This window comes from Canis lupus, chromosome 26, assembly GCF_003254725.2.
Source record: "Canis lupus dingo isolate Sandy chromosome 26, ASM325472v2, whole genome shotgun sequence".
Lineage (NCBI taxonomy): Eukaryota > Metazoa > Chordata > Mammalia > Carnivora > Canidae > Canis > Canis lupus.
Window position 1 is genome coordinate 5,474,522 of NC_064268.1, and position 27,979 is coordinate 5,502,500.

The 27,979-nt window shown below is 51.1% G+C and overlaps 1 long non-coding RNA gene across 3 annotated transcripts in view; it reads left to right on the forward strand.

Moving 5' to 3' along the window:
* LOC118352375 (uncharacterized) overlaps positions 1-27,979 on the forward strand; it is a 42,725-nt gene that overhangs the window by 10,315 nt on the left and 4,431 nt on the right. The window lies entirely within an intron of this gene.

Sequence of the window (27,979 nt, forward strand, 5' to 3'; positions counted from 1 at the left end):
CTCAGGCATCCTGTAGTCCACTGCAGATGCTCAACCACAATTTGATGGGCATTTATTGCACACCAACTACATGTCGTGTTGTTAGGCTCTTGGAGGACACCATTGGAGATCATGGTGGTCAGTGTGGGTAGCAGGAGGATGAGCCAAAACTCAGATTCCGATGGGAATCCTGCCTCCATTACGAACTAAGTTTGTAACTTTGAAAGATTGATCTTACCTGCAGGATCTCAGTTTATTCACCTGTGAAACAGGCGGTACCCTCTTGCCTCATGAGGAAGGGCCTCCCTGAGACTGAAATCAACCCAGAAGAAACAGAGGGAATGAGTCTTGATGGTGCTGTTTTGAACCCCTGGATCCAGCTGTGCCTGAAGCTTGTGCAAATTCTGGACTTTTCAGTAACATGAGCCAGTAAATTCTCTTTGTTGCTTCAGTCACCTTGAATTGGGATTTTGTCACTTGAAACCAAGAGCTCTGACTCATAAGTAGGCCTTTGCTCCCCCCATATTTCATAGAACAGAAATCCCACTCATCCTGGCATATATGAACAGGGAAAATGAATTCCTTGGCTTTCTAAAAAGCTGATGAGAAATGAATAGTGGGAGAGGTGGCATGACCACTCCTTTCTTTTTGCTGTGTGAGGACATCCATTCTCCCGTGGCCCCCGACCTTGCCTCACTGAGCCAGAACAGAAATCACTTAACCTTCTGGGTCTTGGCTTTGAAAGGTTTATGATGGATGGTGCTCAGCCTCATGGGCAGAAATGGAAAATTCTCGGCTCTCTGGTCTGTCCCTTCCTTCTGCATTTCCAAGCTAGCCCAGGCCAGGATAGCTGGTGGTGAGCAAAACCTGCTGAGAATCTGAGGCTGCTAACTTTTCCCGTGAAGGGCCAAATAGTAAGTGTTTTAGGTTCCGTGGGCCGCAAGTTCTCTGTTGCACATTCTACTTTGTTTTTTGTTCTCTTGTTTCTGCTGTTTTGTTTTGTTTTGTTTCTTTAAAGATTTAATTTATTTATTCATGAGAGACACAGAAGGAGAGAGAGGCAGAGACACAGTCAGAGGGAGAAGCAGGCTCCATGCAGGGAGCCTGACGTGGGACTCCATCCCAGGTCTCTAGGATCACATTTGGGCTGAAGGCAGCGCTAAACCGCTAAGCCACCAGGGCTGCCCTGTTTTTTTTTTTTTTTTTTTTTACAACCCTTGAAACATGTAAGAAATTGAAAAATGTAAGAGGGCACCTGGGTAGCTCAGTTGGTTAAGCGTCTGCCTTCGGTTCAGGTCGTGATCTCAGGGTCCTGGGATCGAGTCCCACATCAGGCTCCCTGCTCAGTGGGGAGTCTGCTTCTCCCTTTCCTTCTGCTGCTCCTCCTGCCCATGCCCTTTTTCTCTCTATCTCATAAATAAATAAATAAATAAATAAATAAATAAATCAATCTCTTTTTAAAAAAATGTAGGAAATCATACTTAGGCTGCACACAAACAGGCCATGGTCTAGATATGGCTCATGGTGATAGTTTGCCGATTCCTGGATTAGATTATGATAATGGAGACACATGGTCCTCCCTCCCTCCCTCCCTCCCCCCTCTCTTTTTCTTTCTTTCTTTTCAACAAAACCTTGTTCCTCTAAACCTAGGAAATATCCTGGAAATTCCAATATTTTGATGTAAAAACTCCGATTTCCGTGTTGGCTCTGTGTTTTCTGTCTGCCATGTGTCTCCTGGGCACTCACCACAATTTGTAACTACAGGGTTTATTTCTTTGATTGTTTTGGGGTTTCTGCCTCCTTGTTCTAGAAAGTAAGCTTCATGGTGAAGGAAAGCCCTGAGAGGCCCAGGGTCTGGGTTCCTGGCCACTGGGGACTGATCTCGGTGACTGGCGCCCGGCCAGAAGGTGTGGAAACCTGACGAGCGAACGTAGAGATGCTGGCTCTTGGCCGCGTGAGCAGAGCTGGGCGAGCGGGTGGCTGCCGGGAGCCGTCCCTGCAGAGGCAAACTCAATCCACTGTCCTGAATCACGCACTCGGGGAGGAGTGAGCTCTCCGTCCCTGGGGATAAGTGGAAGCCAGCTGCCTGCCAGGGCCAGCTTGCAGATGGGATTCCTGTCCCCAAAGGCAGGCCTTCCCCTGCCAGAGGACGCCTACAGCTCCTTGGCCTGCTTGAGAACTCCTGGCTAGGATTTGCTGGGATCCAGATTTGGCTTCTTAGGATCAGGTTGCTGCCAGGAGTCACCCCGTGATCTCCTACTTGTCGAGCAGAACTGGAGAGACATGTGGGTTCGGAAGTTCTCTCAGAGTCCTGCTCTCTGGGGAGCGTAAGCTCCGCAAATACTAGCAGCGGCCTTGTGAAATCCCGAGCCGTGCACTTGCCACTCACACGGCCTCCGTTCCAGTCGAGGGCGAAGCCAGAGCCCAGCGGGGATCAGGGCCTGGCAGGCCATGGAGTGTCCCCTGGGTGTGAGGAGCCCGACCTGGCTGGGCAGTCAAGGGTTCTCCCTTCTGTTTTTTTCTGGGTTTGGCAGCCACACCCCAAATCGGCAAACAGTTCCAGTGACTCACTCACCCTGATCATGCTGCTCGCACCTGTAAGATCTCCCTGGCTCATCTCAGGGTAGGTGTGAGCTGGTCGGAGGCCCAGAGCGCCTGGTGGCCGGACTGTGCCCCTGGCAGGTGCCCTGGGGGCATACTCACCTGCTTCCCTGCCCGTACACCATCCCAGGGATTTGCCACCGGGTTCCTTTTGACGGATGGGCTCCCAGGCTGGGCAGCTTGTTAAATATCTATCACATCACCCCTACAGGCCTCTTTGGGACAATGTGACCTCAATCCCTGACTTGCAGATTGAGGCTCCCCCATCTCTTATTTGAATTCCTCATGAGAGCCTCCCTTAAGAGGTGGGGCTCAGGTACATCCTTGTCAAGGTATTATCCCCCTTTCACAAAGGGGAAACTGAGGCACCAAAAGGTTGAGTGCCCAAGGTCACATGGCTTGGTTGCCTATTCAATTATTTATGTGTTTATGCGTCCGTTCAGTGATGGTGCTGGGGGTCAGAGGTGAAGGAGGCAGCCCCTGTCCTCACAGAGCATGGGGGCTGCCTGGGGCTGGGCACCGGCCACAGCAGGAACTTGGTTAAAATCCAGGGGTCCAGGAAGTCTGCCCCGAGGACCCCAGCTTGCAACCGCTCAGGGCTGAAGCAAGCAGCCCTATGCCAATTTCCAAACATCTTGGGCTTTTGGTGAAGATTAAGTAATTTATGTGTACCTACACTAGATGGAACAGAGCCCGGTACATACTAAGTGCTGTGTACGTATTGTTAATTGTTTTTTATTAATCTCATTTGACTATATAAACAAACAGCCTCATTTCTACTCAGTCCTTGAACATCAGTGGGAGACAGTAGCCAATCAAAGGTATAGATAGTGTTGGGAACAGTGTTCCAGGTAGAAGACTTCGTTCATGTGCAAAGACCTGTATCATTGCTGCACCTCAATGCATGGAGCGCTGAGTGCAGGGCTCAGTACCCACGGGGCAAAGGCTGAGCCCTGCCCTTTGGGGTTCACAGAGAATAAAGCAGGCCCTTTAATGTGAGGTGGGGAAGGAACAGAAAGATGCGTCTGGGGTGGGATGCAGAAGAGAGGGAAGGAGCCCTCCTCTTTCAGGCCTCATTTCTCAGATGTGTGTGGGAACAAGAACTGCAGGGATCCCGTTGATTAAAATGGGAGCTCGGTTCTGGGGATCCAGACACGCAGGTGTTCCTGGGAGATCTTTCTCCAGCAGCTCTCCTCAGTCTGTGAAAAGCCTCCTGGCGAGGTGGCTGCCCAGCCTTGCGGCGGTGGAAAATGAGGCGTCTGTCTTGTCTGAGTGTGCACAGGGACCCACTGTGACTCTCATTTAAGAGCGAGGTGCTTCCTGACCAGAAATGACTCAGATAGATTTGTTGGCCGAGGGCTGCAGCTGCCATCCTGGGATTAATTTGGAAGTGCTGGCTCAGGATGGCGGGGCTGCTGGTGGCTCTCGAAGGTCAGGCCTTCTCTGAGTCTTCTGTCTGGGTCACTCTCAGGGCCTCTCTCTGAGGAAGCTGCCACCTCCAGAGAGGAAATGACTGGCCTGCAATTCACCCCTGGAAAATTCTGCTAAGGCTCCCCCACGCCCTTGTGTTCTAGTGATGGCTGCTGAGGGAGGGTGGGCGGGAGGGTGTATATTCGATTGTTCAATCAGCAACTTGTTACTCGATCAACAAATGCTTGTTCAGCGCCTCCAATGGGCCAGGCACTGTGCTGGGCCCGACGACACAGTTAAATAAGGTTTTGTCTCTGCTCTCAAAGGACTTCAGCCTCGGGACACCTGGGGGGTGCAGTCAGTTAAGCAACAGACTCCTGGTTTTGTCTCAGGTCGTGATCTCAGAGTCGTGAGATGGAGCCCCGCATGGGGCTTTGCACTCAGTGTGGAGTCTGCTTGAGATTCTCTCTGCCCCTCCCACCCCAACTCTTTCTCTCTCCCCAAAATAAATCTTAAAAAAAAAAAAAAAGATTTCAGCCTCACATGACAGACATGCCAGCTGGTAATTACTCATCGTGACATTCTCACATGTTGAGACTTGTATCGGTCAGGCCCTCTTGTTTGCCAGTGATAAAACAAAACCTCAAAGTACCTTAGGCAAAAAAAGGTATTGTGGTTGGGGTCACTGGGCATGGGCATTAAGGAGGGCATGTGATGGGATGAGCACGGGGTATTAGATCAGACTAATCAACCACTGACCTCTACCTCTGAAACCAATAATACATTATATGTTCATTACTTGAATTTAAGTAAAACTTAAAAATATAGGGACACCTGGGTGGCTCAGTGGTTTAGCACCGCCTTCAGCCCAGGACGTGATCCTGAAGACCCAGAATCAAGTCCTGCATCGGGCTCCCTGCATGGAGCCTGCTTCTCCCTCTGACTGTCTCTACCTCTCTCTGTGTGTCTCTCATGAATAAATAAATAAAATCTTAAAAAAAAACTTAAAAATATATATTAAAAAATAAAAATTTTTAAAAGGGGGAGAATAAATGTAGTGTAGCTAAAAATAACCACAGTTCTCTACAGCAGGGAGAATTCTCACTCAGCTCCAAGGTAGGAGGCAAGAGAGCTAGAGGGCATCAGGAGTTATTTTTTTTTTTAAGATTTAATTTATTTGTTCATGAGAGAGACACACACAGAGAGAGAGAAAGAGGCAGAGACACAGGCAGAGGGAGAGGCAGGCTCCACGCAGAGAGCCTGATGTGGGACTTGATCCGGGGTCTCCAGGATCATGCCCTGGGCTGCAGGCAGCGCTAAGCCGCTGTGCCATCGGGGCTGCCCGGGAGATTGGGTTTTATTCCCAATTTCCTGTCTCATGCACCGTGTGACATCAGGTAGGTGCTATCACTGTTCCCTCGCCTGTAAAATGGGACTGACACCACGGCCTTGCAACTTCCTGGGGCCAGGATCTTCCCTGAGTGACAGGCCAGCTTTGAACCCATCCTCCGCTACTGCAGACTAACCCGGGGATCCTGGATGGTGGGCGTGCTGAGCCTGGGGCCCTGGGGCGGGAGTGGGGTTAGGGAGCCCTTGAGTGTTTCTCAGTGGTTTTGCTTTATTGGGGCATTAAGTGGAATCTTCGTCTCTGACTCAGACTTCAAAGGAGATGGAACTTCGCGGCGCATCCTCCCTGGTCTGTTGATGGTGTGTGAGAAAGCGACGTGGCTCCTTCCTTTGCGGTCTGGGGGCTCCTGACCTGTCTGCACGTATCTCTTGCTGGCACGGTGCCAGCCGTGTTCCTCTGTCAGGGGTTCCTGTCAGAGGAAGGCTGGGACTTTGGCCTATTTTTTGAGAAGGAAGGGGCTCCTTCTGAGCCAGTGTGTCCCCTGGTTGACTCAGACTGGGTGCAAAGAGCCACATGACATATTAATCAGGACTTACTGGCTGCAAATGACAAGTCAAATCAAATGGATTCAAATCTCAGCTCCGCCTCTTACTAGCTGTGTGACCCTCGGCAAGTCACTTAACCTCTCTGCACGTCAGTTTCTGCATCTGTAAAAGGGAGGTGCCCTTCTGTGGGCAGCTGGATTTGCTTTCTGCGGCTGCAGCCACTAGGAATCCCTGGGGACCCCCACCCCACCCTGCTCAGTGAAGGGATTTTCTATTACATGCAGCCCAGTGGAATTCTAACTTCTGACTTGGCCCTTCCCTGGCCCTTTGTCCACTGACCACGAGGTGCCTGCTGGCTGCCTCCCAGACCTCTGCACGTGAGTCTGGCCTTCCTCTGGCGTGCCCCTGCTGCCCTGCACCTTTTTCTGATCACTCAAAGCCGGCTGCCTCACGCAGGGTGAGGAATCAGCAGTTTGTGCTGACAATTGGCCAGTGAAGGATTCCCGGTCAGACTGTGGATGCCCAGGTGCCTGCCCTCCTGGGGATTTGCTCCTATACCAGGCCAGGCCTCCACCAAAACCTTTGTCCTGAAGCTATCCTAAATCAGCTTTATTAAGAGGCAGAATCCTAAAACGGCCCCAAGGAGGGAGGGGGGTGGGAGGCTGCTTGTTTGATTGTTCAGCCAGCAAATTGTTATTCAATCAACAAACGTCCCTCTGTGCTGTGCCCACCTTGTATAATCCTCACCCCGTTGAGTGTGAATGTAATGGGACAGGCACTTCCTCGATCAGGTTACGTCGTATGTAAAAACCATGAAGTATGGTCACTCCCATGTGACAGTACATGGAAGTTTGTGGTAGTCGACAGGTCTTTGTTGGCTTTGAAGGGGTAAACGCCATGCTGGGGGCAGGGGTCTCTGAGAGCGGAGAGCCAGTACCCGCCGACCGCCGGCAAGGAAGTGGAGATCGCCGTCCTGCCCGGTTCTGCCCACAGCCAGAGGGTGCTGGTGAGGGGACCGTGAGCCTCAGATGAGACACATTGATTTCAGCTTGGTGAGGCCTGAGTGGAGGGCCCGGCCAGCCTGGCCTGCACCCCTGAGCCACAGCGACGGCAAGATGCTGAATTTGTGGTGAAGGAGTGAGGAGGATCCTTGGTACTCAGACCCATCAAAGTGTCTAATGTAACAGTCCTGTCTCCGTCTCTAAAGTGTACAGCCCTCCAATACCACTCTCTTCTTCTGGAGAAATCCATAGTGAGAGAGAGAGGAAAGAAGTTCAGCCTTTGTTTGGTCTATTGGTTTGGATTGGATTTGGCTGCAATTAATAGAAAATAGAAAATCCACTTAAGAGTTGATCAAATTAAAGAGCAGTTACTTTTCTCTTACCCTAAGAAGGCTGGAAGTGGGAAGGCCATTGATGGCTGCTGTCTTCAGGGACCCAGGCTCCTCCTCTTCTTTGGCATTATCATTCTTATCATGGCCTCTAACTTTGTCTCTTGGTGACAACCTGGCTGCTGTAGCTCCGATCATCACGTCTGCATGTAGGCAGGACGGTGGGGAGAGGGGCCAGGGCAGATTCAATAGGTGATTGGATAAATACACTGAAATATATCCATACAATGAAATAAATAAATACTTAAATAAATATACTTAATAAATATACTAAATAAATATATTTAAATAAATACTTAAGTAGGAATGAGCTAGTGCCACCTACAACAACGTGGGTAAATCTCAAATTCATTTTGCTTTTTAGACACTTAGATGGCTTCCTAACTGCTCCCCCTGCCTCTAGGACGACCCGAAAAATAGTAAAACTTTTCTAGCAAGGCCCACAGTGCTCCCCGGGACTAGACTTAATATCCAGACTCAGAGAGAGCTGAGTGCACCAGGCCCTCCCTCCAAAGAGACCTGCAGGCAGCCTCAGCCGCAGACTGTCCTTTGTTCCTTGGGCTTTGGCACTCACACACCTTCTACCTGGAACCACCTCCCCGAGCTCTGCACCCACTGCCTCCTCCCTGCCCCGGATTCCAGCTCAGATGAAGGCTGCACAGGCAGGCCCTCCCTGACCTCCCAGCAGAGGAATCCCGCATCTTCAGCTTTGCTTTAGCCCCGCCCAGTGCTTTCTCTAAAATCGCCCCCTGAGTTTCTGAGTTTCTTTGTTTCTTGTCTGTCTCCCCTGGAGGATGGAGGCCCCGAGTCAGGGGTGTTCTGCCCACTGTCGTCTGGGGACCTTGGGGCACCAGGCACGGGGTGGCTGCTTCCCGGATCCTGGCCGAGGGGCCAAGGGCAAGTGCATGGCGCACACCTCTCGCTCGAGGCCGTGTCCCCCAGACCCAGAGCCACTCACACACGTGTCGTCCACTCACCTGGAGCTGCAGGTGCACACTGCCCCTCTCGTCTAAACCCGGCGCTGCCCCCCCTCCCGCCACCCCCGCTTTGGGTTGTTACTGATAGGCTGACCTCCCTGGTGGGAGCTGCTTCTGGGATTGCTGAGATGTTTCCCTCCAGGAAGTGAGAAACAAGGCTTTGAAGGTCGGAGGTGGGGGTGTGGAGGGGGTCTGGGCTGGGGCCGGTGCCAGGGAGGATCCGAGCTGTCCCCAGCCCCCAGCTCTGATCCAGATGTCTTGGGGGGTGGGGACAGGGGGCTCAGGACCCCCACTCAGGAAGCCTCGAGGGTGGGGCTTTCGTAAGGCACCTCTTGCTCCCAGCTGTGGCCCCTACTGGGCCGTCTTGCCAGGAGGGGGACATTGAAAACTAAGTTTTGGTGTTGGAGAGGAGGCCCTAAACTATCTCTCAGCTTCTGCCCTTCACCTGGGGTTGCTCTTGGGTCAGCAACTAGACATTCCTCAGATGGCGGCCAATTCAGCTGGACAGTAATCTGTGAGCCAGGCCGGCCCTGGTGGTCACCTTGCCAGCAACCATTTCCTTTCTAGCAGAGCCTGAGTTTTATTTGGAGGGTGAGCTGCCTTGTCCCAGAGGATTAATCAGATAGGTCTAAGGAAATCCTATTTCTAGTTGATCCAAAGTGGCCATGAGATATGCAGCTCTAGCAAGTGAGATATTAAGGGAATCCACCGGGGGCTGATTTCCTCCCTTTAATAAGAGAGGAGTGCATGAAAAGAAAGTTCCTCTTGCTGCCTTACCTTCCTTTCTTCACAGTTCACTGTTGTGTGAGGGAGTGTTGCCCGGAGCCACAGCAACCATTTTGTGACTATGAGGCAAACCGCGAGGCTGACCCACTGAGGATGGTGGAGCAGGAAGTCAGTAAGCTTCTAGATTTGTGGAATGCAAATCACTTGGAGATTTATACTCTCCGGACTTTTTTTTTTTAAGGTTTTATTTATTTATTCATGAGAGACAGAGAGAAAGAAAGGTACAGACATAGGCAGCAGGAGAAGCAGGCTCCCCACAAAGGAGCCCGATGTGGGACTTGATCCCAGAACCCAGGGATCACACCGTGAGCCAAAGGCAGACACTCAACCGCTGAGCCACCCAGGCGTCCCTCCAGACTTTTTATTATATGAGATCTTTAAATTTCCTTGTAGCTCTTACCTGCAGCCAGTGGCATCCCAAATCATTTGCAGGCATTTTATGTGGACTTCTCTTCCCTGCCTCCTTCCCCCTCAGTTAGGTAGTACTTGCTCATTTGGCAGAGCCCAGCTCAAATGTCACTTCCTCAGAGGAGCCTGCCCTGATTGCCTCCCTCCAAGAGCAGATCACACTTCCCTGCTTTAATGCTTTTTCTAGCATGGGTGACTTTACAAAGCCTCTGGAGCTCACAGTTGATAAATGCCAGGTGTGTACAGGAAACTGAACACGTCACACTCCACAAGACTGCTTGTTCCCACTCACAGAGATGCCTGGAGTCAGGCCTGGTGTTTTGCAGGTGCTCAGCAAATATTTGTTGAATGCATGAGTGAATATTCTGGATCTTAAAGATCTCACAGTTCAAAACTGTGATGAGATACCACTGCACTCCAGCTAGAATGACTTCATTGAAAAGATGGGAGGCCCTGGGACTCTCATACTCAGCTGGAAAGAATGCAAAATGGTGCAACCACTTTGGAAAACAGTTGGGGAGTTCCTGAAGAAGTTGGTCACACACCCACCATATGACCCAGTAATCCCACTCCTGGGTGTTTACGCAAAGAAATGAAGCGTACTTGTTCTTGTCCACCAACGTCCACAGTGGCTTTCTTGGTAGCAGCCAAAAACCAGAACCAGACCAATGGCCCGTCAACAGGTGAATGGATAAAACAAATGCTGGTTTATCCACACAATGGAATACTATGCAGCAAGAGTAGAGTGAACTACTGGTACTTGCAACAACACGGATGACTCCACGTCCTCATGCTGCACAGGAGAAGCCGGACAAGAGAAGCTGGCAGACAGGGCTGAGGATGAATGGGGTGGAGGCAGTGGGCCCTGGAGCCCAGTGAGGAGCTTCAGAGTGGAAGTCTGAGTCCTTATAGCATGCTGCGAGGTCAGTGAGATAGGGCCCTGAGACCCCCATGATTGCATTTTCTCCCTGTCTCTGGCTCCAGCCCTGCAGCCTCTGCTCTGCTCCCTGGACCCAGCAGGCTCCCTCCCACCGCAGGCCTTTGCACTGGCTGTTCCCTCTGCCCGGGACACTGTTCCCTCAGATGTAAACATGGCTCAGACCCCTCTTCGGTCTTGCCTTATGCTTGATTTCCTTTTAGGCAGTTCCCTCCATCTGGTAAAATTAAATGTATACACACATAAACAACAACGTGGATGGCTCTCAGAATACTTATGCTCCCTGAAAGAAGTCAGATGGAAGAGCCCTCCTGCGTGATTCCATTTACATGAAATCCCGTGTATATATATACACATTTCAATCACCTCTCTCTTGCATTCGGAAAGGTGTGGCCCAAAAAGATTGCCAGGGGCCACAGGTGGCTACTGAGCCCTTGAAATGTGGCTAGGGAGTCTGAGGAGGAACCGAATTGTAAATGTTGCTTTGTTGTAATTAATTTAAATTTAAAATGAAAAGAACCAAAGTGGCTTTGATGATGTGGGTGCAAATATTGAAGGAAAACGCTTTTTTGATGTTTGGTGCCTAGAAGACATTTAGGCCTCTGTGGAATAACCGGGGTAGGTCAGTCTACCTTTCAAACTGCCAGCTTTAGGAAATCCAAATACAGATCAAATGCTTCGGGTGGGGATTTGCAGCCACGGTGGGACGGTGGGACGGGCTGCAGTTGTAGAATACACACTGGCGTTCCAGATATTCATGTGAAAAAAAAAAGAAGAAAGTAAATATCTTGCGGATCATTTTTAAAAAATACTTTATTTATTTATTCATGAGAGACAGAGAAAGAGGCAGAGACACAGGCAGAAGGAGAAGCAGGCTCCATGCAGGGAGCCCCACATGGGACTCGATCCCAGGTCTCCAGGATTAGGCCCTGGGCCGAAGGCAGGCGCCAAACCTCTGAGCCACCCAGGGATACCGTTGTGGATCATTTTTCATGTGGATTAGAAGCCAAAAGGATGATGCTTGGGATCGATTAGGTTAAATAAAATATTACACTTAATTTCATTTCTTTCCTTTCCCTTTATGCATTTTATTAATGTGGCAACTGGGAGAATTTGGATTCCGTGTGTGGCTCACTTGTGTTTCCACGGAGTGGCGCTGCCCCGGAACGGCAGGGTGGTGAAGCCCACCTCTGCACTCACTACACCAACGGCTTCTAGAAGCTGGCCTGCTGTGCGCCTGGGTAGAAGGGCTCATCTGTCTGTCCGCAGAGGCAGGGCATTCCCACCCACAGGGGGGACGGCAGCTGCCGGGAGAGCCTGGGCACGATGAGTCAGTTCCTGCCTTAGGAAGGGGAACTCGGGCGTCTGCTCAGCCCTTGTCACCACAGCTCTTCCCCAGATCCCATGTGCCAGGCGCCTTTCTCCCTGCCCGCCCCTGCCGGATGGGGACTGGTTTGCATTATTTTGTACCCGAGGCCCGAGGGCATCTGAAGTTCACATCTGCTGGAAGGGGATCAGCCTGTGCCTTGTTCTCCCCATGAAACACGAATCAATACGGCATTGATCCGGAGGAGCCTGCCTTCCTTACCGAGTGCCTCTGAGCCGCGGGGTCCAGAGCCCGGGGTGGGGGAGCGGGGTCACAGACGGGCCGCTGCTTGGAGGACAGTTTGTGCACGCTGGCTCTCGGGTTTTTTTCCCCCAACATCAAAAAATATTATGGCCAAAAGTACATAACATAAAATGTACCCTTTCCATAATTTTTAGATGTACAGTTCAGTAGCACTAAGCACATGCCCATTGCTGTGTCTCCAGAATCTGTGCATTGCCGGCTCTCGGCAGGGCAGGGCGGGGCTGGTGCTGCAGGGTCATGGGAGAAGGCAGGTGTCTCGGCGGGGCTGGATTTCCTCCCCGCTTCTCTCTGGGGGCAAGACCTCAGGAAATGTCGCAACAGTCACGTAGGGTAATTCCAGGAGGCCTAATCAAGAGGCTATTTGCAAAGATGTGGGCAGGCATGGGGAAATCCTGGGTTAGAAATGGAGATGTTCCCACCCTGGGCTGGAAGGGCGGAGTGGGGGTTCCAGAAAACCAGCAGCAGTGAGAGTGGAGGCGGAGAGGTGCCCCTGGGGTGGAGAGGAACAGCCAGCCCAGGGTCTCCGCCTGGGCCTCCTCCATGGTCCTGCAGGGGCTGCCCGCTGGCCGAGGCCATCCAGAAGGCAGCAAGCGGCAGGCTGTGGGTGGTGTGGGTCAGCCTCAGGACAGAGAGCCGGGGCAGGAAGGAGGAGAGAGATGGGTAAGCAGAAGGAACTAGAACACAGGGCTGATTTGTTTCTTAGTGTAGTGAACACCTGTCTGCCTTCATAGCATCTGTTCCTCCTTCTTCTGGCAACTGCCCTACTTTTCATCAGACTCTGGCCTTGGTTCTCAGACTAGAGACGGTGCACACCCACCTCCAGGGACAATGATCTGGATGTAACATAAAATTCCCAGGAGCCATCTTGCCACCATGTGGCATCTGTGAATGAAGCCAACGTGGGGGAGGACCAGAGACTAGGGATGGGATGGGGTGGGGAGAGAGACTCAGAACTGATGATGTTACCTAAGCCCCTGGATCCAGCTTTGCCTGAAGCTGAACTATTCTTGGAATTTTAGTTACTTGAGCTAAAAAATCCCCTTTTTGCTTAAGCCATTTTGATTTGCACTGGCTTGCAAGAAAGATTCCCAACATTATCAGTTATTTTTTTTCCTTTTTCTTTTCTTCTTCTTCTTCTTCTTCTTTTTTTTTTTTTTTAAGTCCAGCAAGAATGCTGAGCAAGCAGCAGATTCGGAGAGCACCAAGCCATCTTCTGCCTCTGGACTTTTGGGTCAGCATTATCTCAGCATCTCAGCATCAAGCCAGCAATGGGCCTGGAAAGGGTGGGGTCCGTCAGAGCCCATCCTGCCAAGCTGGGAGTGGCACAGGGAAGGCAAAACCCATTTGCCTGTTTCCTGGCATCAAGCGCCCCAGGGGAAGAGGTGGGGAGCCTGATGGCTAGAACACTGGCTCTGGGTCAGATAGATAGCAGGTCTGCTTCTTATTACCTATGTGGTCCTGAGCAATTGTTCACCTTGTGGGGCTCAGTTTTTGCCTTTGTAAAATGGACTAACATAGGAAAGAAAGGTGATAATGCTGGCACCGGCTCTTGGTAAGGCCCCAAGAGGGCTCCGGGCTTGAGTCCCAGCTCTGCTACTTCCTGGCTGTGGAAACTCAGGCATGCCCCTTCACCCTTCTGTGCCTCAGTTTCCTTTCCTAGAAAATGTAGATGGTGATACAATTTCTTCTTTATAGAACTGTCACAGGGACTAAAGGATTGCATATAGATGAAGCCATTAGAACGGCACCAGGCACATGGTGAGAGTCCAGTAGCACCTGCTCTTTTACCCAAAGCCTGGTAGACAGTGTTACTATTGGCAAGGTTCATGATCCATCATGCTCTTGGCAATTCTCTATGAGGTCTCACTGAAGTCCCTCCCGAGGTAGCCAAAGACCATTTGGCTCTTGCATATGGCCCAACATTAAATATTTAACCTCCAAATGTCCCAGTTTCTGCATCTGCAAAATGGAGCATCAACAGTTCTTCACATCTTATCAGGATGAAAAGAGGCCGTGCTCAGAGCAGCATGCACCCCATGCATGCACCCCATGCATGCACAGGACTCAGCAAATATGAACCATTATCAATAACAGTATTCCCACTCCCAGGAAGATCTCAGGGAAAAACCTGAGGCTCATGCCGTTCCAGTAGGCACAAGGGCCCAGACAGCTAGTTCCTTTACTCTGTGCTATAAAGAAAACAATAGGGCAGCCCTGGTGGCGCAGCAGTTTAGCGCCGCCTGTAGCCCAGGGTGTGATCCTGGAGACCTGGGATCGAGTCCCACATCGGGCTCCCTGCATGGAGCCTGCTTCTCCCTCTGCCTGTGTCTCTGAGTCTCTCATGAATAAATAAATAAATAAATAAATACATACATACATACATACATATATATGGAAAACAAATTGATATATATGTGCACTTGTAGTTCTTGAAAGAGAAAGGAGGTGTTTGGAATTTTACGTTTTCAGCAGAAAAACATCAACTAGCTCCCCATGTCAGCCCCTGCCCTGTTCTACCAACTTCCTGACATTAACCAGCCCCCAAACATCCAACAGAGTCGAGTCACTCAATTCCTTGCTTGGTTTAAGAGGTCATGTAGGTCAGTGATATTCCAGTCTCTGGTGTCTCCCAGCCCAGTCTGAATCCCAGGCTGGCTGTATCGACTGGGTGACCTTGGGCAAGGCACTAGAAGAAGCCTTAAAGTCTTCATCTGGAAGATGGAGATAACTTCACTTACTCTGCAGTATTAGGGTACACATGGGAGCAGTGTCCCTCAAAAGACATTGGTTTTGGGATCCCTGGGTGGCTCAGCGGTTTAGCGCCTGCCTTTGGTTCAGGGCGTGGTCCTGGAATCCCGGGATCAAGTCCCACATTGGGCTCTCTGCATGAGTGTGCTTCTCTCTCTGCCTCTCTCTGTGTCTCTCATGAATAAATAAATAAATAAGTCCTAAAAACAAACAAACAGACATTGGTTTCTCCCTCACATGCAGGACTTATCAGTGCCTTTAATATGCCCAGTGTGCATCTCTAAGCTGGGATGAGAACATGTAGTTTTCCATGGAATCCCTTCTTCAAAGGCATCTTTGTGCTTCAATGAGTATGGCTCATGCTTGGTTGGTGATGAGGACTGTGGAGCACTCAGAGAGCGGAGTGTACAGCAGTTATTACACCACCTCTCTGACCCTTGCCCTCCAGCTGCAGGTAGGAGGGAACAGCTATCTGGTGTGGCTGGAAAGAAGATAAAAACCCAGCAAGCAAATGCGTCAATCAATTAACAAAGCATGGGAAAACACTTAGAAAAACAAAACTCTACCCCCTAGTGAAGAATGGGTTATCAGGTTAAACAGAAGGGGAGCCTGAGGAATAACACAGGCCCTTGAAGTTCTTTCGGAAGACCATCTGGAGAGTATGGAAATAGAGCGTTCAGTGCGGAGAGGTCAGGAGAAAGCAGCAGAATCAGACAAGTTTGCCAATACAACTAGATGTGTTCATTATCCATTGTTGTGTAACAAAGTACCACAAAATTAGCAGCTTGAAATGACACGCATTCGTTGGTTCTTTGGGTCATGAGGCGGGACGCAGCTTCGCAGGTTCCTCTGCAAGGCTGCTGTAAGTGTCGGCTCATCTGGAGGCCCAACTGGGGGTGGGTCTGTTTGCATGCTCACCCGGTTGTTGGCAGGATTCAGGTCTCTGAAGGCTGTCAGGTAGGGTAACACTGTTATGGGCTGAATTGTGTCCCCTCCAAAATTCACTTGGTCAAGTCTAACCTCCAGCCTCCAGAATGGAGAAATAAAGTTTAGTTGTTTAAACCCCTTCATCTGCCGTGTTTGCTATGCTAGCCCGCGCCGACTAATACGCCGGCAGTCCCAGTTTGCAAGAGGATGAGAGTTTCAGTTTTAAAACCAGTATAGTCCTGGGCAGGCCCGGGGTTTCCAAGGACGTGGGGCAAATCGGAAGGAGTCGGCTACCCGGGCTGCTGGGCTGAGGGCTCCCGGTTCTTGCTGCCCGCCAACCAGGGGCCACTGTCGGTTCTTAGCTGGTCATTGCTGGAGTCCACCCTTGGCTCTCTCATGGGGGCTTCCCACAGGGCCACCCGCTTTGTCAAAGCCAGCAAGGAGCCACAGGTCCCAGCAACGCTCCAGGAGAGGTGTGAGTGCCAGGTGGGAGGTCATAGGGACCACCCAGGGGCGGGGCAGCTACCCTTGCCGTCGTCCAGATTTGCTTGCGACTCTTAGAGATTGTTCAAGTCATAATAACAGTTAACATTCTGTGGTGCCTACTTGTGCCAGGCAGTGTTCTAAGGATGCGTTTAATCCAGTACCGGTCAAGGAAAGGTTCGCTTTTGCCTTTTGCTGCAGTAAATGACCCCAGAATCTCAGCTAAACAATGACAGGTTTATTTATTTATTTATTTATTTTTAAATTTATTTTATTTTTTTTGCTTTTTGGCCCCTGGTAGGTCAGAGCAAATAGGTCTGCCCTGGGTAAACAGAGCAGTCATCCTTGGAAGGGAAGTGAATGTAGCGAATCATGGTGCGTTAGGCACAGGCTCTTAAAGGGACACATACCACTTTCATTGGAGTTGTGTGAACACACATACATTCAAGAGGGTGGGGAAATGCAGTCCCACTGTGTGCTGGGGCCGAGAACTGGAAAGCCAGCAGCTGGCTGAGGGGACACCCACTCATGACCATCCTGCATCCTCCACAGCTGTTATGAGTAGGTACAGTTATTAAGCACGTTTTTCAGAGGAGAAAGCCAAGGCTCAGAGCGGGTAGGTAACTTGCTCAAGGACATACAGTGTTTAAGTAGCTAAGCAAGGACATCATTCCACGTCCTGGAGAAAACCATCACATTTCTCATTCATTCTGTCTGTTTAGGGGCTACTCTGGGACTTGTGAGCGTGCACGTAGGCATGCATACACACACACACACACACACACACACACACACACACACACGCACCCAGACTGCACAGCAGGGTGCTGGTTTGGAGCATGCCGGGCTGTGGGAGGGCCCTTCCAGCCTCCCCTTGTTCCTTCTGCTGCTCAGCTGAGATCACTGTGATTTCCTGTTACTTTGTAATAATTTATGGCAAATCTAATGTGCCCGCCGCTGCATGAGCTCATCCGAATCCCCTTCTATTGTCTGAACCTCATACCAGGAGACGTCCTCTGAGGGCCCTGGTATCATCACTCGGTGATTTATGGCGCCAGCTTCCCCGCCAATTGAGGCCGACCCAGTTGGAGGCTCGCCGCGCTCAGGAGAGACGGCAGAGAAAGATCTGGTCGGTTTGTTTTATCCCCAGAGGAGAACAAACCTGAGGAGCGAGGATTTTCAGAAGGCTCAAACCAGACAGCGCGTTACATTTTCTGCTGCTGTGTCCTTACAGAAACCTGGCTGGGCTACAGATGGCTCACAGGCATCCCAAGCTGACTGTGTTTAAAATTGACCTCCAACCTGCTCCTCCAGCCACCTCCCCGTCTCTGTGAATGCCAACTACACCTCCCATCGCCAGGCTAAAAACTTCAGAGTCATCCCTGATGCCTCTTGTTCTCATGCTCATTACAAAACCCTGTTGTTTTTATCTTCAAAATAGAACCAGAGTCTGACCACTTTTCACCACCCCCCTGTCCACACCCTGGTTCACACCACTGTCATCTCTTGCTTGGACTGGTGCAGTAGCCTCCTTCCCGGAGTCCTGGCAGACACCTTGGCCCACATGATAGATGAAAGCCAGAGGGATCCTGTTAAAATCCTAGTCATGGCTGGCTACTCCTGTGCTCGAAGGCCTCCCATGATTCCCACTGGCCTCAGAGTAAAAATGAGTTTTTGCTGTGAGCTCAGAGGCCCACATGCTCTACCCCCCTTCCCTTTCTGCCTTTACCTCCCAGGGTTGACCCCTGTGCTCACTCAGCATCACCCACACCAGCCTCCTTATAGTTCCTGACATTTATCAGGCACATGCCAGCCTCCAGGTCTTGGCACTGGCTGTGCCCTCCTCCCTCAGATTCTTGTGGCTCATCTCTCATCTCTTTTAGAAACTTGTACCTCCTGGCATTCCCTGCCCTTGCCCTGGTTCGTCTTCTGTCCTTAGCACTTACCAGTATCTGACATATATATCTGATATACATCTAAAATACATATTTTTTATGTATTTTATTTTATTATTTTTATAGATTTTATTTATTTATTCATGAGAGACAGAGAGAGAGAGAGAGAGAGAGAGGCAGAGACACAGGCAGAGGGAGAAGCAGGCTCCACACAGGGAGCCTGATGTGGGACTCGATCCCTGGACTCTAGGATCAATCCCTGAGCTGAAGGCAGGTGCCAAACTGCTGAGCCACCCAAGCGTCCCTAAAATACGTATTTTTTTTTTTAAATACGTATTTTTAAATGCATGTTTCCCCTGCTACTTGAATGCTAGCATCTATAGGACAGGGAATCTTTCCATGTTGCTCAGTGCTGTATCCCTTGAACCTAGACAGCGCCTGGTACATAGTCGGTGCTCACTAAACTTTCACCGAGTGTGTGAATTCAGATGAGTTAAGCATGATCCTGAGGGTTCTCTGGGTCACAGCAGAAAGCCAGGCTGCTGTATACAGTCCAGTGATGGAATCGGGAGAAGGCAGAGGGGCCCCGGTGTTCCCGCCCACGTGGCCAGGGCCTCTGTCTCAAGGTCATCTGCAGGGCGGGGGTGGCCATGGTATTTCCCCCCTGGGATCGCTCTGGGGCTCAGCAGAATGGGTCTTTGTAGAGCACCTGCTACGGTGCCTGCCCCCGGCAGGGCAGAGGCTAACGAGTAGCCAGTTTATCTTGTTCCGTTGAGCCAGTGGGAGGGAGAGGGTAAAGGATACGCACCCCATCTCCCCGGAAGCAGCAGGTCCCGCCCCGGCTGTGCTTTAAAGCAGAAACCTCTAAGAACTGCTTTGAGTTGCACTTGACTCATTAACAAAACCATACATTGTTCGTGTCTGTTGGGATCCAAGTTGACAGCTATTAACCTCGATTTTGCCGTTGTCTCCTCTACTGGGGAGGCAGCACGTTCCCTTTATAAGGTCTCAGGTGTTGTCTCCAGCCCTCAGAGCTGGCCGGCTCTGATGGCCATACCCGCGGGCCGGCGGCTGCAAGGCCCGAGGCCAGCGTTAGAGCGTGCCCCGGCACCGCCAGCCTCCCCCGCCAGCCTCCCCAGGCCTCCTCCCTTCTGTCACCAGTCCTCCCGTCCTAGCAGGATCTTTGCACCTGCCAAGCCCACCTCCCAGCGTGCCTTTCCCTTCCCTGTTCACAAGGCCATTCTCACCGCCCTGTCTCTCGCATCTCAGCCATCCCCGGTCCCCAGGGGAGGCCTCCCTCGTCCCCGTCCCCGAGGCGAGCCGGGCATCCTCATTAGGGCTCAGCTGCCCTGCACGCGCTCCGAGTCTCCGCCCGCCCCACGCCCCGCGCCGCCCTGCTCGGTTCCGGTTCCCGGTTGCTGCTCCAGCACGCCCAGCGCTGCTGCCAGGGCGCCGGCTGGCAGACACTCAGTAAATATTTGTGGGATGTATGAACAAGCGGCCCACACTTGGTGTCTAGTAAACAATGGCTTCTTCAAGCAAATAGCACAGTCTGGTGCAGGGAGCGTGCGTGTGCCCCGTGGCCACCGCTCCCCGCCGTCCCGTTTTCACGCCTTTCCAGCTCCTCCCCGTCGGGGCTGGGGGTGTGGACGGGCTGACTCTCCCACCCTTTGACTTCGCCTTTAGCTGGCGGCTCTCCCCTAGTCCCCAGAGACCTTGCTGGGGGTTCCTGGCTCTCCGGCCCTCCTCTGTGGCCTCGGGGAGAGCCGCTGAGTGGCAGCTGGCCCGGGGGAGGGCGACCGAGCCTGAGGCCAGGGCCAGGGGAGCCCCCGGAGCGCCGGGCCCTGCCGCTGGCACGCACCAGCCACCTCCACGCTGCTGCTTGGCGCGCTGGGCTTCTGTGGCTGTTTGTTACACAGCTGGTCGGGGGCGTCAACAAAGGGCTGCTCGGTGTTCGAATGTGCAGCCTGAGAGCAAGAGAGGCGTCCAAAGAAGGCACCCAGCGCCACGTCTGGCACCCAGTAGGGATGCTCCCTTCCCCCACTTCCTCCCAGCAGTAGTGGGTGATGGAGGCCCATGTTTGGACATCTTGGTAACCTTTACGTGGTCGGCACTGGACTGTCATGACAGGTCACCCCAGCTGCCTTTGGTCACACGGGGCCCATCGTTCCCTCATTCTGTCCTGGCCAAGACTCTCGTCCCCGCGGTGAAGAGGCCCGGGTCTAGCAGAAGCCACTCCACAGTCCCGACCGTAGATGACTGCCCTCTGTGACAAACTGGAATGCTCTCTCTATCTGACTTGACTTCTATTTACTATAAATAGTCAAATAAGATCTCCCCCTCCCCTTCACGTGCAAAAACCATAATTATTTCAGTGCGATTCCCTGTCACCAGCCCTTTCAGAAGACACAATTAGTGCTGTCTGGGGATCCAATATTTCATGTTTGTACACAGTGATTGTTTCAGCAGAGAGGGTAGAGCAGGAACCTGGACCCGCGCGGGTCTCCAAGACACCGCTGCTCAGCCCCTGCGATGTAGAAGTGGGATTTTGCACAGCAAGCCGGGCCCTTTGCTTCCATCCTCCTCCCCACTGAGGTGTGCTCCCAGCCTGGTGGTTTCCAGGACTCGTGAGCACAGAGTCTGGGTCAGGCATGTGCAACTACAGATTTTGTAAGACGTGGTGGGCTTCCAGTGAGCTGGGCATGTGGGTTGGAGCCATATCCTGTTCCAGGGCCTGTCTCCGGCCACGGTGCTCAAACCAGATTTCCCAGAGGCTCCTGAAGTATTGCTGTTAGCCACCTGTTAGCAGGTGGGTGCTGTATCAGCTTCTCACTTAGACAGCCAGGCTGAGTGTGTGTAAAAGAAGGGGCAGGGCAGCCCCGGTGGCCCAGCGGTTTGGCGCTGCCTTTGGCCCGGGGTGTGATCCTGGAGTCCTGGGATCGAGTCCCACGTCGGGCTCCCTGCATGGAGCCTGCTTCTCTCCCTCTGCCTGTGTCTCTGCCCCTCTCTCTGTCTGTCATGAATAAATAAATAAAACCTTAAAAAAAAAATAAAAGGAAGGGACAAGGAGGCAGGATGCTACAAGCTGCAAGTCTGTGCTTCCACGTGGCCCCCTGTGCCCTCACTCAGGCATAACCTCAGCCAAAGCAGGGCATTCCTCTGCACCCTGTTTCTTTGAAATAAGAGATCTTGGCTACTACTCGTCAAAGATGCAGATGCCCATGGGCTCCCATCCAGGGCTCCCCTCAGTGAGGGCTTCTGATCAGTTTATTCTAAAATTGCAGCCCTCCTGTCTTAGAACAAGTTTCCCGGGAAGCAAAGACTGAGACAAGGATCCTTACAGGGGTGATTTATAGGGGAAGAAGAGGCACGGTGGAGCCCAGAAGTCTAGGAAGCGAGTGGTCCCAGCTGATGAGCAGCCTCAGCCCGGTCCCACGCAGGGCCCTGGGCTTTGGAGGGTGTGCTGCACCAGCGTCAGACCCTCTGCAGCCAGTGGGTCAGCATGTATGTGTGTACGTGTTACAGTGGGAGGCTTTTGCTTTATTTTATGGTAAAATATACATGCTGTAGGCTGAAAATTTGTTTCCCCTGGAAAATTCATATGTTGGAATCCTACAATATGTGTCCTTTCGCATCTGGCTTGCTTAGCCGTATTTGTGAGGTTCATCCATACTCCAGCTTGGGTTAACACTTGTCTCCTTCTCTCCCCCCACTCCACTTCCCATATGTATTTTAAATAGACTTTAATTTTAGTTCTGGGTTCACAGCACCTTCATTCCTTTATATGGCCAAACAATATTCTATTGTATATATAAATCACATTTTATCTGTTCTTCCACTGAAGGACACTTCGGTTGCTCCCACCTTTTGGCTACTGTGGGTGGTGCTGTCATGAGCATAGGTGTGCAATTATCTGTTCATGTCCCTCCCGGGGGGCCCAGGCTTCTGTCCCCCCACCCATGGTGCCAGTCAGTGGGAGGGCGGGTACACCTGGGTGAGTAACCCCTGGCTCGGTGAGGGCTAGTCCCCAGGGGGTGAGGCAGCCGAGCCCCTCACAGCAATGCTCGGAGCAGCCAAGGAAAATGAGGGCTGGCCAGTAAAGGGACCTGGGGATGGGGTACTGAGGGGTCTCCCACACTTCCCACCCCTCACCTACCTCTGTGGCCTCACAAGGACTTCCCACCTTGATATGTGCAGTAATGCACTTACTTCCTTGCTGTCTGGCTCCCCTGCCTAAGAAGTGAGTGTCAGGAGCCCAGCACTGTGTCTGTTTTGCTCCTGGCGTGTAGTAGGGCTCAGTAGGCATGTGATGAATGAATGAATAGCCTGTGCTAAGCATTGCGCCAAGCGTTCTGTGCACACAATCTCTTAGAACTCTCACTGTAGGGGATCCCTGGGTGGCGCAGCGGTTTGGCGCCTGCCTTTGGCCCAGGGCGCGATCCTGGAGACCCGGGATCAAATCCCACATCGGGCTCCCGGTGCATGGAGCCTGCTTCTCCCTCTGCCTGTGTCTCTGCCTCTCTCTCTCTCTCTCTCTGTGACTATCATAAATAAATAAAAATTAAAAAAAAAAAAAAAAAGAACTCTCACTGTAAGTCTGTGATCTCGGCACTGTGATTACACCTCTTTCACAGAAGGGGAAACTGAGGCTGGGGATGTTCAGTGAATTCCTCTATGTCACGAGGTTTATGAGTGGCAGAAGAGGGACATGAGCCCAGGGTTCCCACACTTCCGAGTGCGTGCTCCCAACAGCTGAGACACTTGGCCCCTTTACATTACAGAGTGGACCTGTCAACATGCGCTTCATTCATACTAAATCAACTGTGTGGTTGGAGAGAGAAATTTCAAAATGCAGACAACTGCCTAGTGCTGATGGACATTTGGGCTCTTTCCCCTTTCTGGCTATTTCAGGTAAAGCCAGTCAGGATGTTCCTGGTTATGTCCACTAACAAAGGTTAGCGCTCGTTTCTCTTGGGAGAATATCTGGGAGTGTGATCACTGAGTCATAGACCAGGCACATAGCCACTGACAGTTTTCCAAAGTCATGGTACCAATTTTCACTGCCACCCGCAATGTCCGGGAGGTCCAGCTGCTCCACATCCTTATCGACACTTGGCACTGCCAACCAGAGCTACATATTTTTGAGGTAACATGGCACCCAAACATTGTTCCAATGTGTATCTGTCAGGGTCCCATCAGGAAAATGGAAGCCACTCTAGGTGTTTCAACAAAAGGAACTTAATGGGGGATCCCTGGGTGGCGCAGTGGTTTGGTGCCTGCCTTTGGCCCAGGGCGCGATCCTGGAGACCTGGGATCGAATCCCACATCAGGCTCCCGGTGCATGGAGCCTGCTTCTCCCTCTGCCTGTGTCTCTGCCTCTCTCTCTCTCTCTCTCTGTGACTATCATAAATAAATAAAAATTAAAAAAAAAATTAAAAAAAAAAAAAAGGAACTTAATGTAGAGAATTGTCGCATAGGTGATGGGGGGGCCGAGAAGCCAGGAGTCAGCCCAGTGATCGGCAAAGGCAGGGAGCCACTGGCATTGCTAGACCAGAGGGACAAATGAAGGAGGCAGTGGTACCAGAATTAGAGATGAGGGTCCCCCAGGGGAACTAAAGCTTCAGCAGAGCATTTTGGCAGGAGCCGGAGGTATGGTAGAGATGGAGAAACCAGCCCAGGAGGAAAAGCAGGAGAAATACCCTGGGTACTCCCTTCCTCCTGCCTTCCAGTTCCAGCTGGCACCTCCCATTGGCTGACCCTGGGTGGAAGCCAGCTTATTGGACAGCCCAGCAAGTAAGGGTTATCCTCAGGCAGGCACGGGCAGGCTGCAGGGGAGCCCCTGGCTGTGCTGCTTCCCTGGGATGGTCCCAGGTAATGGTAATTTAAGAGACTTCTAAGGATAACTTTGATTATTTTAATTTTTAAAAGATTTTATTTATTTATTCATGAGAGACACAGAGAGAGGAAGAGACACAGGCGGAAGGAGAAGCAGGCTCCTTGCAGGGAGCCCGACGCGGGACTCCATCCCAGGACCTTGCAATCATGCCCTGAGCCAAAGGCAGATGCTCAACCACTGTGCCACCCAGCTGTGCAGATTATCTTAATTTGTTAACTGATATTTAAAATCTGGCTCGTTATGGTGCTCACTCTCAGGCCAAGTGTCCACTGGTCTCATGAGACAGTCCCTGCCCAAGATGCCTAAGAAAGCAGTGAGCTACCCTTTTCCTACAGAGGACTGAAGGGCCCTGGCAAGGAGCCTGGGCTGAAAGGCACCTCCCCTCTGACAGCTCTGTGACCTGGGCCAAGTTTCTCAGCCTCTCTGAGCTTCAGCTGTAATGACTTAGTCTACATAAAGCTCTTAGAGCAGACCCGGGCACACAGTAAACACTCAAAATAAATATTTCTTTGCTTTTCTTTTGTGAGCATCTGGGGTGGGTGCCCCCGGCACTTTTCACAACCGCAGCATGCATGAGCCCAGGCTCGTAGCTTTGAGGGTGAGGATATCTGGTATTAAGTAAAGGAACCCTCACAAAATGGACAAGTAGCTCCAAAATCTTCCTACAGAGAAGCAGCAGATGGAAGATAATTCTGGTAACACAAGAGCAGGTGAGCTGCAAGAAAACAGCTGAGTAATATAGAAGTTCATGTGCATAATTTACAAGTTAAGAGATATTCATATGGTGGGGGTTGGTGCTTAACATTTATTTTTATTGTCATGGGGTATGATCAGAAGTGTCTGGACCACTCTGGTATGGACTGACCTTCAAGAAAAGCAGGGTCGCAGAAGCCAGCCTTCATGGGATTTGTTAGAATGTGTTTCCGACTGCTAGTCGGTACCTTGAGTCATGCGCAGCAGAATTTTTGCTGGTACACAGTTCAGCTTTAAAAACATTTTTTTTGAATAGTTACACATTTATCGTAATGCGTACGAGAGAAAAATAAAATAGCACATATGCCTTTGGGCGATATTGGTGGAAAAAAAATCTTCCCAAAGACCTACAGAATTCCCATGTGTCCAGTATTTGTACATAAATTCTTGTGAAGTGTGGCCTCAGCTCTGTGTGAGCAAATATTCAGAGGAATGAACTTAGTGAGAACAAGAAAGTGGTTTTTACGACTGCCTATTGTTTATGGAGATGTTCTGTGTACCAGAAGCATTAAGGCACTCACAGAAGTGATGCCCGCCCACTCCGGTTTGGAGGCTGGGCGGGAGGGAGGGGCAGAGGATGCCTGTGTCTGTGGTGGGAGGAGGAAGGTTTTAGCTGGGTCTGAAACCTTTTATTTCTGTAAAAAGAGAGATCTGAAGTAAATTTAGCCAAATGTTAATATGTGTTTAATCCGAGCAGTGGGAGATATACAATCTGTTACATTATTAACTTTACCCTTTGTGTGTTTGAAATAGTTTGCTATTTCCAAAATAGGGAGAAAGTGAGTTTGGAATAGGGAGGGAGTAATAAATGTTGGAGTTTAGTTTGTTACTTGAAATATTTTTCCCCAAGAGCAGGATACCGGACATGTTAGAAGGATCTGAATCACACTCTGTACACATGCATTCAACATATACAAGTATAATGGGGTCCTTCTGTTACCACCTCGGTGATCAGTGCTAAGCCTTTGGGAACACCCTCAGAAAAGATCACTTCCTGGGCACCTGGGTAACTCAGTGGTTGAGCGTCTGCCTTTGGCTCAGGGCGTGATCCTGGGGTCCTGGGATTGAGTCCCACATCGGGCTCCCTGCAGGGAGCCTGCTTCTCCCTCTGCCTGTGTCTCTGCCTCTCTCTGTGTGTCTCTCATGAATAAATAAAATCTTTTTTAAAAAAGATCACTTCCTTTCAACCAAAACAAGACCATCTGGAGGCTATTCCAACCTCCCATGGAAACCTGTGATTACTCACTTTAGTGCCATTATTAATTAGGGAAATCTTTGATAGAGAACCTCAGTAATGGGGATTTTTAAAAAAATAGAAGTTCACTTCTCAGAGGTAAGTAAGCAAAATCAGGAAGGAGTTGTGGCTTCCCTCTTGTGGTCTAAAAGGGCTGCTGCCGCTCCAGCCATCTCATCTGAATTCCAGCCAGCAGAAAGGAGGAAGGCCAAAAGATGACCAGTCCTCTTCCCTTTAAGGATGCTCCCCAGAAATTAAACATACCTCCTCCGCTTACATCTCAGGGGCCAATGCTGAGTGATTTGGCCACACCCACCGGCAAGGGAGCCTAGAAAATGTCATCGCTTCCTGCCAGCTGTGTGCCCAGCTAAAAGTCAGGGTTTCTATTACTAAGGAAGAGGGGCCACTGGATACTGGGGAACAACTAGAGTGGGCTCTGCCACAGGGATGTGGGGGTGGGAGGCCTGCCTCCCAAGGAGGGTCCTGGGCCTTTGCCCTGTCACTGCCTCCTCCACCCCTGGAGCTCAGGTGGGGACCTGAGGGCCACCGCTGTGGACTTCCATCCCAGCAACGCTGCTAGGCCTGCCCCACGGTTCTTTGCTACATTCTTTGGTTGGCTCTAACTCAGGATTTTGCTTAGTCACCCAGAACATGTGGAGCAAATTCAGGAATCTTTCAATAGAAATGAAAGCATTTTTTTTACCCCTCCATAAAAACAACAGGTACTCATTTTAGTAAACAGAAAAGAGAAATTGAAACGTGGAAAAGTAAAGACTTTACTTCAAGTTCCACCATCCAAAGACCATCAGTACTATAACCTGTGTGAGGATGCTTCCTTCTAGGCTTATATCTACATATAATTGCCACATCTTTTTAGCCCGGTTAATAATCACTACGGTGCATATGCTTTTTATCTGATTTCTTCCTTTAGCATTGTCACGAGCTCTTCACCCTCGTTGCAACCCTGGTTAACGTGGCCTGCCTTCTGTTCCAGCTGGTGGCTGGTGTCTTGGTTTGGTGGCATAACAGGGATAGTCCTGTTTCTTCTCCCTTTACTCCATCAGACCCTCATTTGAGCAAGATGTTTCTACGCCTTTTGCCTTGGGGAAGGGGTATAGCAGACAGAGCCTTCAAGTCACCTTCTGGATTTTGTTTCTCAAAGCCTCAAGCTTTGAGAGCCCCTAGAGCACAGGTTTCCAAAGTGGGGTGGCCCAGGGGGTGCCCAGGAGGATGCGCTGGGGGGTGGAGAGATTATTCCCAACAGAATTCCCCCAACTGGCCCCCTGTTATCTGTTTGCACAACCCATTCCATCTCTCTCTCTCTCTCTCTCTCTCTCTCTCTCTCCCCCTCTTGCTTTCCCCCACCAGGAGCTGGAAGCCAAAAATTCACCCTTCCAGACCTCCCGGAAGCAAGGGTAGCTAGGGGAGAGGTGAGCTCACCTAGCTAATGAGAGGTGAGCAGAAGCTGGCCTGGCAATTTCTGGGAGCGCCTTTGCTTCTCCACCAGCCCCACCCCCGTCCCTCCCCCTTCCAGCAAGCACCTCACCCCGTAAGAACTGTCTGTGGCCAGGAGCCGGAGCCCCCCAATGCTCCAGTGTCCCCACCATGCCCCGTTGCTCCCCGTCACTGTGGCCAGTCACCCACGGTTCCTCACTCGACTGTCAGCTCCAGGAGGGCAGGAAGGGGTCTCTTTTCTTCAGTCCTTTGTTCTGTGGGGCCCAGACCAGCACCTGACGCAGAGCCAAGTGCTTAGTAATCTTTGTCGAATGATCCATCTGCCAGGAGCTGCTGCCTTCTGTATGCTCGGCTTGATTAACGTTTGATGTTACCTGCTGGGTCCAGGTAGGCATTTCATTTTACGAGCCCCTGTTACACTGTAGCTTTTTAGTCTGTCCAAGTGGAAAGAATAATAATGATTCCCGACCTCTGAACGAGGTGTTAAGGGCTCCAAGCCCCAGCAGAACTTAGTAAGAGCAGAAGCTGACAAACTCGTCCTGTAAAGGGCCACACGATATTTTTGGGTTTCTGGGCC